This window comes from Leptidea sinapis, chromosome 16 (assembly GCF_905404315.1).
Source record: "Leptidea sinapis chromosome 16, ilLepSina1.1, whole genome shotgun sequence".
Taxonomy (NCBI): Eukaryota; Metazoa; Arthropoda; class Insecta; order Lepidoptera; family Pieridae; genus Leptidea; species Leptidea sinapis.
In genome coordinates this window covers 5,828,486-5,849,796 of record NC_066280.1, presented here as the reverse complement: position 1 = coordinate 5,849,796, position 21,311 = coordinate 5,828,486, and the positions used below count along the sequence as shown (strand labels likewise).

Genomic DNA, 21,311 nt, shown 5'->3' with positions numbered 1-21,311 from the left:
AACGGAAAAACACCGCCGACCATCCCGCGGTGTCAGAGCTCTATGCCTGAAGTACAGTTCAGACAGAAAACTGTTAGGCGAGCTCTGTTTTCGTTGGACGTCAGGAAGTCGAGCGGGCCGGATGGCATTTCTCCAATCGTGCTTAGAACGTGTACCCCTGAGTTGACGCCGGTGCTAACGCGTTTATTCCGGCACTCTTATTCCAAAGGAGTAGTCCCTGACTCATGGAAGTCAGCCCTTGTCCATCCGATCCAAAAAAAAGGAGACAGTTCGGATCCGGCAAACTACAGGCCTATTGGTATTACCTCCCTGCTCTCCAAAATCATGGAGAGCATAATTAGCCGTCAGCTCTTGGTATACCTAGAGGGTCACCAGTTGATCAACGACCGACAATACGGGTTTCGCCATGGTCGGTCGGCAGGTGATCTTCTGGTACACCTGACACATAGATGGGCTGCGGCTATTGAAAGCAAGGGGGAAGGCCTGGCAGTTAGCCTGGATATAGCGAAGGCCTTTGATCGTGTATGGCATAAGGCGCTCCTCTCTAAACTTCCATCATTTGGGCTTCCCGAGAGCTTGTGCAAGTGGACCTCCAGCTTCCTCACTGGGCGCAGCATACAGGTCGCTGTCGACGGACATTGCTCGAACCCGAAGCCCGTGAATGCTGGAGTGCCCCAAGGCTGTGTGCTATCTCCTACGCTGTTTCTTCTGCATATCAATGATATGTTGGACACCTCCAACAATCATTGCTATGCAGATGACAGCACTGGTGATGCCGTATACAAAGCCATGCACGTTTCTCTCGGGAAATCGTCGACCATTGCCGGGAGAAACTTGTGTCTTCTATCGAGTCCTCTCTTGAGAAGGTCGCGGAATGGGGTAAATTGAACCTTGTCCAATTTAACCCCCAGAAGACTTAAGTTTGCGCGTTTACCACTAAAAAAACCCATTTGTCGCATCACCGCTCTTCGACAACACTTCCCTAAAAGCCTCGCCTAGTATCGGAATACTGGGTCTCGAAATCTCGAGCGATTGCCAATTCCGTGGCCATCTGGAGGGCAAAGCCAAATTGGCTTCAAAGAAACTGGGCGTCATTAATAGAGCACGGCAATACTTCAAGCCGGCCCATATTCTAGCGCTGTACAAAGCGCAGGTCCGGCCACACATGGAGTATTGCTGTCATCTCCGGTCTGGCGCACCCCAGTATCAGCTCGATCCATTTGACCACGTTTAACGCAGAGCAGCGCGAATTGTCGGGGACCCAGTACTCTGTGAACGGCTGGATCACTTCGCGTAACGTAGATACATCATTTGTGTCTTCTACCGCATTTATCACGGGGAGTGTTCCGAAGAGCTGTTTTACCTAATTCCTGCCGCCGAATTCCACCTTCGCACGACACGCCACAAGTTAGGATATCATCCTCACCATCTGGATGTGTGGCGGTCCTCCACAGTGCGGTTTACAAGGAGCTTTCTTCCACGTACTACAAAGCTGTGGAATGAGCTTCCTTGTGCGGTGTTTCCGGGACGATACGACATGGGTACCTTCAAAAAAAGCGCGTACACCTTCCTTAAAGGCCAGCAACGCTCCTGTGATTCCTCTGGTGTTGCAAGAGAGTATGGGCGGCGGTGATCACTTAACAACAGGTGACCCGTACGCTCGTTTATCCTACTATTCCATAAAAAAAAATTCTTTTCACAGAGCAAAAAGGATACGAAGCAATAATTAAGCCTTGTTTACTACACAGGATAATAAAAAATCTTGTTTAGTTACTTAATAAAAGTTACGCACATTTGCAAAACTTCCAACTTATACATGTCAACTGTGTGCGGTAAGCCCGATGTGTTTTGAGAGGGTAATTTTAAAACTGCACATTTTCACATGCAATTTAATGCTTGTGAATATATGATGTTCGCTTAAGTCAATTGTAACGCGTACACTTTGAACAAAGTGTTTTATGTGCCATGATTCGCATAATGTACGAGGGGAGGTCAAAAAGTTCGCGGAATGACTGGGAAAAAAGATGAAATGATACATTATGTTATTTTTCCTTTTCAATATATTCCCCCTTAACACGAATACATTTTTGGGATCTGGCATATAACTTATTAATACCGTCGAAAAAATAGGTTTTGTCTTGGGCGTCAAAATACGCCGAAATCGCCGACTTGACTTCATCATCGTCTCTAAATTTTTTTCCACGCAGCTCTTTCTTCATCTTTGGGAATAAATAAAAATCGCTAGGGGCCAGGTCTGGACTGTAGGGTGGATGGCGTAGTTGTTCAAAACCGCATCGATGAATGGCAGCCGTCGCAACATGACTCGTGTGAACGGGCGCGTTGTCGTGCAAAAGCCACTGCATCGACTCCTGCTTTGACTCAGGCTCATAGTGGTGAACCCAAGTTTCATCACCGGTTACAATTCGGGCCATAATTTCTTCCCTAACTTCTCCACAGCGGTCCAAATACTCGCGGGAACAGTTGACGCGCTCACGTTTTTGCAGCGGCGTGAGCATTCTCGGGACCCACCTTGAACACACTTTACTCATGCCAAGATGTTGATGAAGAATATTTAAAATTGTGGTTTCTGATACTCCAACTGATGCTGCAAGTTGTTTCTTCTTCAACCTTCCGTCTTCCAATACAAGTTTTTCAACTTTTTCAATGATTTCCGGCGTAGTGGCCTCAATGGGCCGTCCAGGTCGAGGATCATCTTCAATTGACTCCCTTCCTTGCTTGAAAAGGCCGTGCCATTTGTAAATCATGGTTTTACCAGGAGCAGAGTCTCCGTAAACAGCTAACATCTCTTGCAAAATAGTTTGAGGCGTTTTTCCTTGTTTGGTGAGGAACTTTACGACGGCGCGATGTTCAATTTTCTCCATAGTGGCTAGTTTGTTCCCGATTTACTTGTTCACTCGTTTGTAACTCGAAAGCTAATGACCCAATTAGGCTAGAAATTGGCATATATAGTAATTATGAGTTACTCAAGTAGCGGCTACCTGGAGGAGCGACCTCACCCCCGCCAACCCCGCCATTCCGCGAACTTTTTGACCGCCCCTCGTAGCTATTTCTTGGCTGTGTGCATTTTGAATTCATTTGTATTGTTCAGTTACTTTGGTTTGTTTTTAATAGGATGTGTGTTATTATTTTACTCTCTAGGAGGAAAATATTATATAACCAAATACTAATATGTCAATAAAGTATACAATTATTGAAATATTATTAGATAAGGTAATATATATTCTAAAATGTTAGTATCAGTAAATAAAGAACTAAATTTAATTTTGTAATTAATTTCACTTTTCACTTTTCATGTGTTTTTAGTAAGTGAAACAGTATAGCTGCAAAGAACTAAGAAACACAAAAACGTTTTATAAGTTAATGTTTCCTAGTTAAATTATTTTAACACTCTCTATATAATAATTTCTAGGCCTTAATAATAACTAAATAAGAAAAATACATTTGAAGTATAATGATAAGAGAATAAATAATCTAGGAAAAATATTTGAAACAAATTTAAACTTTCTGCAAATTTTATTGAGTTTATTTAAAGCTAGAAGCAATTTCATTAAATTAAGAATCAAATTAAATTAAATTAGTTTACATGTAAGTTTTTATATAACGTAACTAGTTTGCTTCCTAAAAATTAGTTTTGCTTTCAATAATAATATATTTAGCGTGACGTCACCAATAAAGGCCTAACTGAAGACCATCGTTTGTTTTCAAACGAACAAACATGCTGAGTTGGGACCATTTTGCAATGTACGAGTATTATTAGTAGTATTAATGTTTCAGTTTTTGTTTGTTTATTGTTTGTCTCAATAGTTTTACATTATATTTTACATCTTTTATATTTTATGTGTACCCTGCTACATATACGTTTCAAAATAAACATTTTTCTTCCTTCTTTTCTTCTTTCTCTAATTTTAAATCATAAAATGTGCAGATATTAAATGGTATTAATATCGGGCTTTGACAAATGAAGCGTTCAAAACAAACTTGTTACATTTAAACGAGTGACGGGTTTGAACCCTGGCCTCGTGATAACATCTCCTCTGTTTTTTAATATTTTCTGTAGGTCCAACTATTGTAACTTTCCTTTATTCAAGTATTTGAGAAACATGTTTTTATTTGACGAATTAGAATAAAAATTATATAATATTGACTTTTATAATATATGTGCAGATAGACTGCGGTGAACTGTTATACTCTATTTTCAGCAAATGCACGCTCACTAAAATAAAACGACTGACGTCATGCACAATGAAGTTATAAGCCTGGCCTGTTGTCATGACTGATAGCAAGAAGCTCTATCTAGACGTATAAATTATCTAGGAATATTGATTATGTTTTCAGCTTCATAGATTTTGTTACAATACACAGGAGCAGGGAGGGTTCGTTACTGGATCCCACAGGTGGATAGTCAACTAGTGTGCAGGAATTATTTGCGTTTCGATTTACAGGGCTCTGTAGCTTGTGAATCTACTTTGCAACACCTCATGTCTCAAAGTGACGTGTAGTGAGGGCCATCGCAGTACCCCTCATATGTTGGCACCGTATTGTAATCGGCAGGACTTGCCACTTACTATAAGGTGAACATCTCGCCTATTTCGTCACTTTTTGTCATAAAAACCTTCTTAATAAGGCTACTTAATTACTATACTGTATTACGCTTCACGAAGTAATAATTACAGGTATAAAATTATCATGTTAATAACGATAACAGAATCCATTTAATATTCGCACATGATAATTTCGCGTGAGCTCACTCGCGCGTGTAATTTAAAAGCTTATTACCTGCTATCAACTAGAATTTATTTACCATTTAATAAGTTACGGGCAATAATGTAAAAGTCAGGTATTGCTTACAGTATACGGAGTCACTGAGCTGGGGTATCCAGGCAATGTATGGAACATTGTTAATGTGAAACTTTTATTACTTTGCCTTGAGAAATTTGAATTTCGTTTATGTATCTCTTGTCGCTTTACAGCCGGTCGCGAAGTAGGGGTGAAGTTAAATCATAATTTTAACTACTGCTTTCAAAGTAGGGTGGCCGAGTGGTCTAATGCACCAGAATGAAGCTCTGTTTGACGAGAGGGAGCGTGGGTTCGAACCTCACACTTTACGGGCGTTTTTATTGCATTATATTTTTATTTCATTAATAGCTAAACGATAATATGAATATATTAGATGAGGGCAGTGAAGGACCTTTCGTCGTGGAGATCTTTGGGGGAGACTTTTGTTCAGCACTGGACGTCAACCGGCTGATGATGGTGAAACCATAATATTTTATATACATTAGTTTTTTTTTTCTCTGGATTATTATGCTGATTATTAATTGAAAAAAAGGTGCATTTCGTTGTGGTTTCATAAAAGCACACAATTTGTAATTGTATTATCCTTTTTATAGGTTGCTCACATAGAGGTTTTAATTAAATGATTCCTAGAGATTGTATAGAACACGTTGGTACTGTCCCACAGGCAATGTGTACAGTGTTAATAATAATTTAATCAAAAGTTTGTTGTTTTTTAGAAAACTTCTTTTAATATGTATATGTTATAAACTGAAGTTCAACTTATTATTGCAAAATAATAAAGTATCCTCTATTTTAATAATTATTTATCATCAAATTATATTAAGTGTGTTAGTTAGGTAGTTTAGAAGAATTAATAACGACCCAAAGTCCTTCCTTGCGCGACTCTCGATCCGAATTGTGCCATTTAACTCTTTTAAAAAAACTAAAATAAATTAAAAAACTATTATGTAACTATAATTTGGACAGAGTGTTTAACTCTTTTAAGAAAATTAAAAAAAGTTTCTGAATTCATTCTAATATTAATAAATGAATCAAAAAGCTTTTATTTGGACAATGCTTAACTAATCACCTTTTATTTTCATATTAACTCATAATCTATAATAATTCTTCATCCGTTTCCATTTCTGTTTGTCTTTCGGTAATGGCCACCTCCAACTATTTCTACCTTTCCGGTCTTTCGCTGTCCTTATCCAAATATTTGTATTGCCTACTGCCTTCTTAAAGCTCGGTGTCCACCAAAGTGGAGAGGAGGGGAGATGCGTTTTGATAACCAATCAGATTTCGTTATTTCCACATCTCCTCTCCGCTTAGCTTCTGTGGAAATGGATCAAGCGGAGAAGAGAGGAGATGTCTCATTTTTCTATAGAGTGTTCACAACTTTGTGCCGCGAGCGAGCAAGCGGCGCGGCAGAGCGGAGATGTAAGATGTCTGAAGCCCCTTTCCCCGCACCTTCTCCCCGCGCCCAGCACACACGAAAGCGTTATTTATTCGATTGACTAATCTTGAATACAAAAGGCGTTCCTTCGGTATTTTTAACCGACTAGTATAAACTACTTACTTAAGCGACGTATTTTAACTCAAAAAAGGAGGAGGCTCCAAAAAATTTTCACTTTTAGTGTTTGTTGTTATTGAGGGCGGTTTTTATTTAATTGTTTCAGTTAAGTTTGCAAAATGAATGACGTACATGTTTCCGCCGATAGTTTAAATATTAAAGAAATAATTGTGTTTCTTCAACCTCTAATTCTTCTTCCTCAAGGAAATTAAAATATAACTTTTGAAACGACATGACGTCTTCCTTTCGTAGACATCGGTTGATCCATTTCGAGCTCTCACAACTCACATCTCCTCTCCACTTTGATGGGAATAACCTGACCGCTTCGCGGCTAATATCCTGTCATCTCCTCTCCTCTCCGCTTTGGTGGAAACCGGGCATTTATCTCGTCTGCCCATCTTTGAAACAGTCTTTACATTATTACTGATAACTCAACTTATAACAATATTAACGCATATTATATATAATTCTTATATTGTGCGATATGCAACTATCAAACATAATTTCTACATCTCAAATACTTTATATTTTATACTCCTAACAGATGTATCGGTAAAAGAAGATCAATAATAATTAAGATGACGGATTACATTAAAAATGACGCACTAAATTATCTAAATGAATATAATATGTATTACTTATGAGATACTTTGTATTTTTATTAAAAAAAGATATATTGTGTTGTCACTCGATGGCCAAGTCAATCAGGGTTTGTTTCCCTTCGGATGATCCTAGTGCCTGCGCCGTTGGAGTAGCCGATGTGATACTTCAGGGCATGGATATTTTTATACCAAGCTCTGTAGTACCGATCGGTGGGAGATCACAGCCCTGGTTCGATGCGTCAGTTAAAGCAGCATCTGACTGCAAAAAACAAGCGTATCGAACTTGGGATGCGGCGCTGGGCACAAAGGATCAAACTGCACAGTTCTTAAGAGGAAATACAACCGTGCCTCCAGATTTTTAAGCGGCAAATCGCCCGTGCAAAGTCAAAACACGTCGTCAAAATTGGCGAGCAGCTTTCCAGTTACCCGACCGGAACACGCAAGTTCTGATCGTTGTCGAAAGCTGCTCTTGGTAACTTCAGCCAGCCGTCCATGCCGCCGTTGCACATGAGGAATGACACCCTGGCCCATACGGCAAAAGAGAAAACCGATCTCTTGTGCACTCTTTTCGCCTCCAACTCGACTCTTGACGACAACGGAAACACACCGCCGACCATCCCGCGGCGTCAGAGCTCTATGCCTGAAGTACAGTTCAGACAGAAAACTGTTAGGCGAGCTCTGTTTTCGTTGAACGTCAGGAAGTTGAGCGGGCCGGATGGCATTTTTCCAATCGTGCTTAGAACGTGTGCCCCTGAGTTGACGCCGGTGCTAACGCGTATATTCCGGCACTCTTATTCTAAGGACGTAGTCCCTGACTCATGGAAGTCTGCCCTTGTCCATCCGATCCAAAAAAAAGGAGACAGTTCGGATCCGGCAAACTACAGGCCTGCTATTACCTCCCTGCTCTCCAAAATCATGGAGAGCATAATTAGCCGTCAGCTCTTGGTATACCTAGAGGGTCACCAGTTGATTAACGACCGTCAATACGGGTTTCGCCATGGTCGGTCGGCAGGTGATCTTCTGGTATACCTGACACATAGATGGGCTGCGGCTATTGAAAGCAAGGGGGAAGGCCTGGCAGTTAGCCTGGATATAGCGAAGGCCTTTGATCGTGTATGGCACAAGGCGCTCCTCTCCAAACTTCCATCATTTGCCCTTCCCGAGAGCTTGTGCAAGTGGACCTCCAGCTTCCTCACTGGGCGCAGCATACAGGTCGCTGTCGACGGATATTGCTCGAACCCGAAGCCCGTGAATGCTGGAGTGCCCCAAGGCTGTGTGCTGTCTCCCACGCTGTTTCTTCTGCATATCAATGATATGTTGGACACCTCCAACATTCATTGCTATGCAGACGACAGCACTGGTGATGCCATATACACGGGCCATGCAGGTCTCTCTCGGGAAATCGTCGACCAGTGCCGGGAGAAACTTGTGTCTTCTATCGAATCCTCTCTTGAGAAGGTCGCGGAATGGGGAAAATTGAACCTTGTCCAATTTAAGCCCCAGAAGACCCCGGCCCACATACTAGCGTTCCACAAAGCGCAGGTCCGGCCACACATGGAGTATTGCTGTCATCTCTGGTCTGGCGCACCCCAGTATCAGCTCGATCCATTTGACCGCGTGCAACGCAGAGCAGCTCGAATTGTCGGGGACCCAGTGCTCTGTGAACGGTTGGATCACTTGGCGTTGCGTAGAGACGTCGCTTCATTGTGTGTCTTCTACCACATTTATCACGGGAGTGTTCCGAAGAGCTGTTTAACCTGATTCCTGCCGCCGAATTCCACCTTCGCACGACACGCCACAAGTTAGGATATCATCCTCACCATCTGGATGTGTGGCGGTCCTCTACAGTGCGGTTTTCAAGGAGCTTTCTTCCACGTACTACAAAGCTGTGAAGTGAGCTTCCTTGTGCGGTGTTTCAGGGACGATTCGACATGGGTACCTTCAAAAAAAGCGCGTACACCTTCCTTAAAGGCCGGCAACGCTCCTGTGATTCCTCTGGTGTTGCAAGAGATTGTGGGCGGCGGTGATCACTTAACAACAGGTGACCCGTACGCTCGTTTGTTCTCCTATTCCATAAAAAAAAACACCCTTATTATATTTTTGCTGCAATCGTTTCGAAACGCTGCTCGATTCAAATCAGCACTTGATAAGTCTCTTGTTCTGCGTCGAAAATTATCTTTTTGTTGCCCTCTGCTGTTCGCTCGACGATTTTGCATTGATGACCGAGCCGTTTCACGGGCTGCCTCACTTTGCTCTTGTGATTGAGAAGCACGAAGTCGAGCCATACTAACGTGGCGCTGGTCACGTGCAATTTCTTGTTCTTCTTCAGTCCTTTTATTTGCAGTGTTTCGTATCCTTCTTGCATTACGGCTTTGTCGGGAAAGATTTGATCATCTTGGTCGCGGCATTAGTAATTAAACTTCACTTCACTTCAATTCAATTCAAATTCACCTAAATATTTATTTCAAAACTCAAATTTTCAACCATTCATTCATAGACAAAATTACTTAGCTTTTTGACATAGGCAATGGCTCCATTATTACATTATGATTGTTATTTATTTAATAGAAATAGTTTTAATATTGATTTCTTACAAAATAAAATTGTCATCCATACGTCCATTACATAGCTGTCATTTGTGTTTTGTTATTCCAAGTCTGATTCTTTTTTGTTATACCACGTTTTATAGTGACTGATGTTTTATGTCAAGTCACACGGGAACGCTGTCGAACGGAATAAATAGTATCCTATGTCCGTCTCCTGGCTCTAAGCTACCTCCTCACCAATTTTCAGCCATATCGGTAAAGCCGTTCTTGAGTTATGAATAGTGTAACTAACACGACTTTCTTTTATATATATAGATTAAGTTTTTGATGTCATCTACTTTGCCGGTAACGTACAGATAATATTAACAGTTTTGGAACGAAGTTCCTTATGGGATGCGGAGGCGTACCCAAACCGGGAAAAAACATTTCTGACAAATTACATTGATTGATTATTTTATTTATTTAGAGTATTGGTAACAAGGCCAAATTAAACCAAAATAGAATAAACGAAGAATTTAAATCATAATTAAATCGGTTTATAACTGCAAAATTACATTGATATAAAAGTAAAACATGTATATTATGTAAATCTTTTCGATGTTATTTAAGATAAATTTCTTTGACTATTACGTTGCACGCGCACAACGACATCTAAAAATAAAAGTGTTCAGAAATTTTCTGACGTTATTTTTTTTGGTTTCTTCGTGCATTATTACGACAGGCAAAGGGTTCAGGCCAATACAGCCGTATTCGTTAATATTCAATAATTTATTTCACGATTTTTACAATTTTTTTCTTTCTACAAACGTAGAATAGCACGACGAATAAATAATTTTAAGGATTTGTTTTGTTACGCCATAGAAGTATAAATTCTTGCGTGGATACATAAGTATACACACACTTTTTTATTTTAGACAGTAAAATTCAGTGGAAACTGCTAATGTTTTTGAAGTAAATCAGTAAAATTTATATTTTTATAATAAGGAACTTCGTTCCTATCCGGAGTCCCACGACGCCAAAAGGGCTTTTTTATATTTCTTATTATCACAATTACTTATTGAACTGATCCTTTATATCTTAAGAACAGCTCTTGTCATGAATCAGTTAAATTAAAATAACGAAATAATACATAAAAATCAGTTGTAATTAATTTAATACTTATAAATGGTACCTAATACTTACATAATATGTTTGTATAACGGACTATAGGTAATTATAATATGGGCATGGAAACATGAAAATTAGTTAATTTCTATAATATTAAATTTAAGTTTTCAATCGTCCTCTTAAACCTTGGCTACAGTTATCAGATTAACCCAATCATAAAATAATCTAAAACAAACTTCACCATTTCAAATACTCATTTCAAAAGTTATTCAAAATCAAATATTTTTATTCAAAATAGGATGTGACATCACTTATTGAAATTCAAAAAAACAACCACCCATTTCAAAATGAATGCCTCAGGCCTGAGGAGAACGGCGCAACAAACTCAGCGGACTTATTTTTTTCATCAAAAAATATTTTAACAAAGTTACATTGTACAATTAAACTTATTATTTAATAGCCTGAGGGTGGTCGCTCCATTCCCAAATTGTGGTATCATTAAGAAAGTCATTTATATTATAGTAACCTTTACTATACAAACGTTTTTTAACAAATCTTTTGAATAACTTAATACTTTTACCCTCAATGCTTTTTGAAATTACCTTTGACCCTAAATGCTGTACCACACGCCGCTCAAATAGGGTATGTAATATTGATTCACGTAGAACCATAGCTGCAAGTCGCCATTACAATCACATAAGCTCTAAAATTTATAACAAAATCAACAAAAGCTTAAACATCTACCCACTGACCAAGAGGAAATGTAAAGCGAAACTTGACTCCTGGTTAAAAACATTAGATTATGAAGATACAGAGAAACTTGTGGATGTGTAAAATATTCATCACTCCCTCACACACCTAAGAAAACCACACACAGCACAAATGTAACAAACTTCACTTACTATATGCGTATCTCTAACACTCACCCACACACTTCACCCAAAACTGAACACATTATATAATAATAATGATGTATATATTTCAAATCACATGTCTTGTTCTATTTTTTAATGTCTTTTATTAATAACCGTACTCTGTTTACTATTTAGATCTTTGTGCATGGAACATCATTCGTTATTGTATTCGCAGAAGGGCGTTGTTAGCTGCGCTGCAGTTTATACTTTTGCAGATATCATCGTTTTTACTTGTTTGTATTATCTTTGTTAAATTGTTCCAAATAAAAGTTTTATTATTAATATTTTATTATTTATTTTTGGTTTGAACATTTTCTGGGATCTTGTTGTAAAAGCATATACATCGCCCCATAAAAGACTTACTAACTCGACTTAGGCGAGTAGTAGGCATTATAAGCTTATGTCTATTCCTGGTGTTAACATTATGGTTATGACAGTTTCTAGCAAATTCACTTATGTGCCTATGAACATACATTACAATAACATAAATATATGGAGAAGCAACAGTCAAGATGTTAATTTCTTTGAATTTTGCTCTCAATGATTCTTTATGACCTAGGTTATAAAAAGCGCGAATAGCCCTCTTCTGCAGCACAAATATTGTTTTAAATATAGGCAGCGCTGCCCTACAGCAATATACCATAGGACATAATACTATGGAAATAACTAAAGTATACTAGTCGCGCCGTATCTATGTCAAATCAATGTTATTTTTAAAATGGATAATTTTTCAAGCGTCTCTTTAATTTGCGCGGGCGATACAGTTTTGTGCCCCATCATCTTGAAACAATTTATCTCCTCACCTACCTATAATAATAAAGGAACCTATGGTAATATATACATACTATTTATATTTGATTCACTTAAGCTGATTTAATCATCTAAGTATTATTATAATTTATGAAGAATATTATTATTATAAAACTACCCACCAGTTTATTTTATTTATTTCAGATCAGAAGTTAAATTTAGTATTATTGGTAAGTTATTTTTTATGTAAGAGGGTCACACTCTCATGAGAGTTCATGAAACATCAGGTAAAACAGCTGTTCGGGCAATTTGTTGGTGATGAATACGACGGAAGAAGGTCAACGGATGACAACCTTTGATGATGAAGATACTTAAGTGTCATCCCTTACTTCTAGGATTAAGTATATAAATTTAATGTGTACCAAAATAAACGAACGATGCGGGATTCGAAACCGAGCTGCTCGGGTTCCCTCCGAGCGCTCTTTCCAACTGAGCCAACGTCCGAGTGACGCATTGACCGTAAAACTCGGTATATGTTTTTTTTAGTCCTAGAATAAAAACAATAGCACGACACGTCAGGATTAAATTCAATAATTTTTTATTTTTATAAAAGCAGAATGGAAATAAGTACTCATGGGAATTAACATAACATAAAAGTTGACAGGAAACTCTTGATCTGAAGGAGAATTTATGCTTTTCAGCAATATCGCAAAGAAAACTCAATTATTTTGTATTTATTGGAGTATTTTGTAATAAAATGAATATCTCTGTTTAAACCTTTCCTTTTCATGGCACGCTTGAGACACTACGCGTAATAATTTATGAATTAACTTTGATAGTCTTTTATCAGGCTGTTTTATTTATTTCAACCTCTTCGCTTCAATGTGTGAAATTCTCTTTGAAATAAGTGTGAACTAAACAAAAGAGTTTAAGTCAAGTTTCGTATTCTAGGGAGAGCACAGAACCACATATCGGCTTCTCACTGACGACAAACGAGACAACAACACCGCGTCATTCCACTCTGCACCCTCTAAAGTTTAAACGGTCTCCACCACCACATTGTGACGGCTCAGTCTGCCTTGTGCAGTTATTCCTCTTGCTTCGGCCGTATCTGCGCCCTAAAGTAATGTGCGTGTCAAAGCTTCGTGCGTTTTCATAATAAAAAGTTATCGAGACAGAGCCTGTCCTCATGTTAGCGGCTTCTATATTTTCTATAAATTTATCATTATCGTGCAATAGTCGTAAGTGGTTAAAATTATTTTCAGACGTTCAACTATAGACGACGACTCTCTTAACGTCTACATGACGTGTGCTAAGATTTACTTAAGAAATTATTATAATTATAGAGGAATGGCAACAATATTTCATCGCTCCACTCCTTTTTAACTATTTAAAGTTTAAATAGTATAAAAGTAATTGTAGTCAAATTTTAAACGATATAGGATACCCCACGCACGCACGCACGATACGCATGGGTTCGACCACGTAGCGGAATATGTTAGCACATGTTAGCGTGCTAAATTATTTATTTCAACAAATGCTCGCCTTTAGGGTACGTACAAACTATTCGTATCACCCGCGCGAGCCCATGTTCAAAGGTTTGCCACGCGTAATGTGTACGCACCTTTATTTGTTTTGTTTGTACGAATTATTAGCAGTTCGTCAATTAAATCTTATAATCTGTTTTAACTTTCCTTTTATAAATATTTTTCAATATAATTAAAGTATGGTTACATCGACTACTGAGTTTATCACTTTCAAAAGTTTGATAGGTCTTTGTAAATCACGTAATAATTAGAAGTCCTACATCCTAATTGACTTGGAACTTCATTCGATAAATTAATATTAAACACAATGAGCTCTAAATAATATAATAATTTGTTCATTATAAGTTCAATGTAAATTCTGTTCCAAAAGACTGTTAGTACCTGCCCTTTTGTATTTCCTGTGCGATCAAATTTGGGTACGACAGGAATTCTTTTCGCCTCGGAACTCGGAGAAAACCCTTATTTATATCAAAGAAATAACCGACAAGAAATATTTAATATAAGCATTTTATTCAGACTTTTCCTGTTTATGAACAGTCGTATGAATAGTTGTTATTATATCTTATTTATCGTTTAAACGTATAGAATGATCTAATTTTTATATATTTAAAATTTCATAAACAACTTTAAGCGCACTGGTCCTGTTACTTGTGGGTATTGAATGAGAAACAGCTGTCTCGTCGCTAATGTAACGCTTGTAACAGCAAATTCAGCTTGGATCGACTGGTAAGTGGTAGACTCACTCGGACAACCCCCTTCGGATTCCCCTCTGCTCTTTATTTTATGGGGAATGAAGGACATTAAGCCGTCACGCTAGACTATGGGATGCGCTATACGCTCAGGCTAACTCGGCTCGAGTCGACTAGACCAGCATGACGTTCAGTTGATGGTAATTGTTACGCCCTGCCCATTACAATGCAGTGCAGCTCAGGATTTTTGAAAAAAAACAAAAATTGTGAGTGGCACTACAACTGCGCTCGTCACCTTGAGACATACGATGTTAAGTCTCATTTGCCCAGGAATTTCATATATTGCGAATTATTACAAGAAGATCTTAGATTGAACACATATTGTCAAAGTTATCTTCTTAATATTAATGTTAAAAAGTGCAAAGTTATCACTTTCACCAGAAAGAGAACTCCTATAATCAGGGATTAATATGTGAGCAATAACCTGCTCGATGTGGTGGACGAGCTGAGCGACCTTGGAGTCCAGCTGGATATACAAGCTTTTGTTTGATTCACATATAAGTATAAAGAATGCTTGGTTTAATCATGCGAGTTACTAATCATTTTAAAACGACTTCAACTCTGGTTCTATTATTAAATGCCTCAATACAATCTATTCTAGAGTACCGTCCAACATGCTGGAATCCGCAATATAACGTGTATAATAACGCAATCGAAAGGATTAATAGTAAATTAAAAAACGTTACATAGCCCATCGCAATTTAATTTCTGATCATAATATCCCCGCTGTTAAAATTAGCTTGGAAAAAAGACGTGGTGTCTGATATCAAATGTTGCTTTATAAAATAATACATAACCATGTTGACTCCCCCTTATTTTAATTAGTAGACGAAACATACATTTCAGCAGCTCAAATGGAAACAGCCATTAAAGATACTTTTGAAAATATAACACCAGAACATTGAAGGACAATGACACAGCATATTTTTCATGTTGAAGTTCAGAACAAAATGAGGGATGGAGTAATAGAAGAGCTAGAACCATTGATCATAAGTGGTGTGCAGGATGATAGTTCCATTAGTATTTCAGACGAATCTATGGAAATATAAATTTTAGAATTAAATAACAAGGCTCCTGATTCAGGTGAATGTAGCGGTCGCTGATCACTTAAGGCGAGGTTTTGCCAACACTTTAGGCAAAAATCGCTCGAACGGATGTATATCTATAAGATGCGATAGGTACGCATGGACATGGGCATGGCTGAGAACGAACCGAGCGATGCGGGTCAACGACTAACGTATCGTATTTTTTTTTAAATTTTCAGTACGAATAACTGTGACACTTTTTATGGATTTTTGAAGTAAAACCTTTTATCGACGCATGAGAGAAAGGTTATATTACGCGCAAAATTATGATTTCAACATTATAGATATCGTATCAGAGGTTCTCGAGGCTGCAGAGAACGAATTTGGGATCATTTTTGGAATCCAAGATGGCCGCCGCGCAAAATTATTTTTTCAACAATATGGGTATCGTATACGAGGTTCTCGAAGGTGCAGAGAACGAATTTGGGATCATTTTTGAAATCCAAGATAGCCGCCGCGCAAAATTATGATTTCAACAGTATGGGTATCGTATCCGAGGTTCTCGAGGGTGCAGAGAACGAATTTGGGATCATTTTTGAAATTCAAGATGGCCGCCGCGCAATACTATTTTTGGATTCATACGTATGCGTGGAGGTTATTTTATTTATTTAATATTTTATTTAATATTTTTAATAGAGCCAACAGCTGGTTTTACATACATTAAAATAATTAACAAACATAATTCGTTCGAGCTAATAATAGGCTTCCACATGTACATAGGAACAAGTATAATATTATTAAATGTATCATATTAATTACAAACAAACAACACAAGTATAATTAAAAATTATTAAATAAAACTTCATAAAATTATTAAATAAAATCTTCTCGCACTCCTATCGCCAGTTGAGAGCATGATCAAAAAAGAGTAATTTCATTCCTAATGTTAATTTGTTAATCACTGCTAAATTGTTTTACCAAATGGGCTCTAATTGAATTAATACTGGAGTTAAAGAGATCAATATTATCCGTGTCACAAAAATGATTGAATGACTGCATAGCTCTTAAAATAAATGTGTTCCTTCTATAATTTGTGCGACACAATGGTACAGCAAAGATATGCTGTTGTCTTAAAATTCTACTAGGGGCTGCCAGACAGACTTTGGTCAGTAATATAGAACAGTCAATCATACTTCTTAGTGGTAGAAGGTGGAAGCGCTTGCAGCGTTCTTCATAGCTTACATTAGGTATTTTAAACTTAAAGCCTAGATATCGTGTAAACTTCCGCTGAACCCTTTCAATTCGATTAATGTGTTCAGCATACATTGGGTTCCAAATTTGTGAACCATATTCAAGATGGCTGCGAACGAAAGAACAGTAGAGAATTTTTAATGTTTTCATACTTTTGAAAGGTTTGGCTGTACGTATTATGAAACCTAGTGCTTAAGACGCTTTAATGATAGCCTGATCAATATGTGGTACGAAAGTTATTTTGCTATCATGGAAAACACCTAGATCATTTGTTTCGTTTACCACAGATAGAGGTTCCTGTTTTAAAATATACGTATGAGGGAAAGGGGTAGGCTTAGTAGTGTAATGCATGTAGAAACATTTGGATACATTTAGGTCTAATTTGTACACGGTACAATAGTCATCCAGTCTATACAAATCTTCTTGAATGCGTAATGCATCTGTCTTATTATTTGCTATACCAAAAATTTTCAAATCATCTGCAAACAAAAGGTAATTCGAATTTTTAATGAATCAGTTGTAATAATTCAATGCCTCTCCTTATTGAAAGGTGACTGCTGAACTGTATAAACGAATAATAATTTCCACCCACACAAAACTAGAGGTGTTCGCAACGGCTATATATTAAAATCACGTTATAGCGATACGCTACTTTTAAAACGCCTATTATTTTTTACGCTATAATATATTAGTTGATAGTTCGCTTCGTAGAACGACGCGTCTTGATTATCGCTGCAAAATGAAGTTGTGTCGTGCGCTGTTAAAATAAATATTATTCTACACATTATTGCTTTGTAATCGTAATTATAATTACTCAAGTAGGAAAATTGAACTTTCTTTCATACCTACATTTTACACGTTTAGGATTGACTAAAATTATTATGTCTTTTAATATATATTTTACCTATAGATTTTATTTATGCAATATAATTAATAAATTGTTCCAGTTTATGATCTTTTTTAAAACTTAAATTCATTTCACTAAACTATTATAAAAATAACTTTTATTTACAAAAAATCAATCACCAATTCAAAATCACTCATAAACGCACGATAAAATACCAAATACATACTACTAATACCTAATAATCAAAATACGTCATACGAAGTCAAGCGAGCCGTAAGCGGCAACCAAATATAAATATATTCTTTGGTTATAACCGCACTGATATATATTTCTTATTAAAACTGGACTTTCATTTGAATTTAGTTCTTATGCAGTCCTTTTAGAGCAGAATTTGGCATGTGACAAAAATCGCGTTTAAATAAATATTAAATGAATTTCATTTGAATTTAGTTCTTATGCAGTCCTTTTAGAGCAGAATTTGGCATGTGACAAAAAACGCGTATCGAATAAATATTAAATAACGCTTGCCAGTTTCAATAAATAATAGATAAAATAAATAATTATAATTACATAAAATACGTTATTTTATCAGCTATCTCATATAACGAACACCTGTACACAAAACAAACATCAATATTCAATACGGTCTACAACAATAGTAAAAACTATAAACATAATTAGCGCCATCTAGTGACGGTACACTAAGAATGTAAAAATAACGCAGCGCCATCTCTTGGCCTGGGTACACTGATTTTACAAGATAAAAACATTAGTTGCACATCTATCACTAGTATATAGTGTATTATCTATGGGCGTACTATTGGCATGAGCTAGCATGCAACCAAGGCGTCGCGTTTGGTTTATTACGAAAAAAATTAATATAAAATAATTCACAAAGCGAATTTATAAAACCCACGAGGAATATTTATAAATACTAATAAACTATCGAATAAAATAAGTTTTGTGTTTATAGCCGTTATAGTTTTATGATAATATAAAACAATTCCTATAAATAAGCCTATTTTTCAAAAAATAAATCTATCGAGATATTTTTTCGTAATCGTGTTTTTGAAACTGCAATAATTTTGATAAAGAAATGAAGATAAACATGTCAAAAAATTTGAACCGTAGAAGTATTTTAAGTAGATTTTCAAAAATGTTACTTTTTAGGACTATAGCGCCTGCGAGTTCAATAGCTAGGCTGATCTGTTGACCTACAGCACAGTACAGCTAAAAGTAAGTAGATTTGATATTTTTAAGTGATAAATAGTGGTTAAAACCTTGTAAATTTGTATTAATTAAATTCAGTCGTTTTTGTATCTTTCCGGAACATATTATATACAGACAAACGGACAAAATATCTATAAATTATTTTTGTCTCAGGTATTGTAGAATAAACAGAATTTTTCATTTAAAAAATATTAAATATACAATTTTAAGTTAATTACGATTTTATTATAAGTAGTAACACTGAAAAAGTTTAGAACTGGCCAACTATTTTTGAATTTAAGTTTTAGAACTGTATGTATCTGTAAAATGTAGTATATTGCATTCATTTATCATTTGTTTTTTTGAATTGGCGGCAATTTTAAAACTCTTGTTACACGTGAAAATGAATCTAACGCGAGAAAATTTTCGGTCAATGATTTATTATGACTTTCGTTGTGGGCTTACTCAACAACAAAGCTATGATAGGCTGCGATTAGCATTTCTTAATGAAGCGCCATCTCGTGTCACTATTTACAATTGGTTAAACGAGTTTAAGCGTGGATGTAGCAATCTTAATGATGATCCGCGTGAGGGACGTCCTTTAACAGCGACTACTGAAGATAACATCAGTGCTGTGCGACCTATCAGCAGATACGGGCAAGCCTAGGCATTGGTATGAGTCAAGTTCAAAAAATATTACACATTTAGGCGCCAGGAAGCTTTGTACCAGATGGAAATTGCTACGAACCCGAAACCAAAAGACAATCAGATCGGTGCGTGTTTCTTCCTTCCTTTCGAGGATCGGTCAACTAAGGTAAAGAAAGGAAGAAGTCAAGGAAAAAAGATGTTCGCTCATTCTTTTGGTCGGAAAGGTCTTTTCGCGACAGTTGTGCTAGAAGTTACTGCAGACTGGTATGTCAATATCGCTGTTTGCCTGTTGTCTTGGAAAAAATTGGACAGCAGTGCCCTCGAAGCAGGATCCTCCTTCACCACGACAATGCTTCAGCGCATTCCGCAAAACGGACTTTTGAATATTTGACAGTGGCAGGTGTAATGAGTCATCCGCCATACAGTCCTGACCTGGCGCCCTGCGACTTTTATTTATTCCCAAGAACTAAAGATAAAATTCAAGGTATTCGCTTTACAACGCGTGAAAGCGTACGAAAATGCCATAGAAGAGATCCCTAAGGAAGAATGGGCCCACTGCTTTTCTCAGTGCTTCCATCGAATGTAGCATTGAACGATGTATAGAGAGGAACGGAGATTACTTCGAAAAACAATAAAAGTTACAAACGTAATTTAAAAAAACAACAAAAAAAAACGTAATGTAAAAGTTATAAACGTAATTAATGTAAATTGTTTAAAACGAATGTTTTTCATTTTCTAAACATTTTCAGTGTTACCTGGGTATAATTCTCAGTAAAAAACTAGCTACAATATATTTACAATTTTTACTAAATAATTTCTTTATATTCTTAAATTTATTGAGTCCCTTTTTTGGTACTTAAAAAGTGTTCGTGTATTGTAGGTGTATAGTTGTACAAAATTCCAAAAATTACATTGTAAATACCGTAAATTTATCATTTAAATATTACCGTTTAATCTAAATCTTTGTTATGACAGAGAAGACAGTAATAATAAACGTGATTGATTATACAAATTTCTTAATATCACAGGGCCTTCCTTACAATCGTAATTCGAAGAGTTTGAACTCTCGATTAGCAGGGAAATGAATTTCATTCTGCTAGAATATATTTTTTTGAATTATTTACACTGAATCGTTATTTGCAATACTGAAAGATATCTATAAATTAAATTAATGTCTGTTTGTAATATTAAGATTTTTGTGTGCTGTCCAGATAATTTTAGAAAAAGTTGACTTTATTTGACCGAAGATAATGCAGTGTTTGTTTATATTATTACATTAATAAAGCCTTAGGAGACTGTTAGCGTTGTCATAGTTCTGAAGTTCTTCTGCAATGTATGTTGATACATCTGTGTACGACTTCCATGCCAGCATGCGCCAAAAGCGGTAACGGTAACAGCATCCAGAAGATGATTTCCGACAGGCCTGACTGATCGTTCCAGAAAACGTTCCAGATACGGGTACAGTCCAGGTTTATCAATATATTTTGTGATGTAAATTAAATTAAAAAAAAGGATAGTCTGGTGACAGTAATGCTTTATTTCCTCTGTATTAAAGTGGTCTCCTATATTTACAGTACGGCGTACTTCCCCGTGGTCCCCTTTAAAGTGGTCTTGTTTCAGGACGACAAGTGCAGTAAGCGTTATCAGAATAATTGTACACCACTACACTACGTCTAAGGTCTTTTTTATGAGAAGAACTAATGACAGCAGCCGAAAGACTTTACTCTTATGAATTAATGATGAAAA

At 36.9% G+C, this 21,311-nt stretch overlaps 1 long non-coding RNA gene across 1 annotated transcript in view; it reads left to right on the top strand.

Annotated features, from left to right (window-relative positions):
• LOC126968853 (uncharacterized) overlaps nucleotides 1-9,008 on the top strand; it is a 57,967-nt gene extending 48,959 nt beyond the window's left edge. Inside the window, exons 2-3 of the long non-coding RNA XR_007730306.1 lie at nucleotides 1,355-1,617; nucleotides 8,983-9,008. This is a non-coding gene — a long non-coding RNA (uncharacterized LOC126968853). The remainder of the gene's footprint in view (nucleotides 1-1,354; nucleotides 1,618-8,982) is intronic.
• The last annotated feature ends 12,303 nt before the right edge of the window (nucleotides 9,009-21,311 follow it).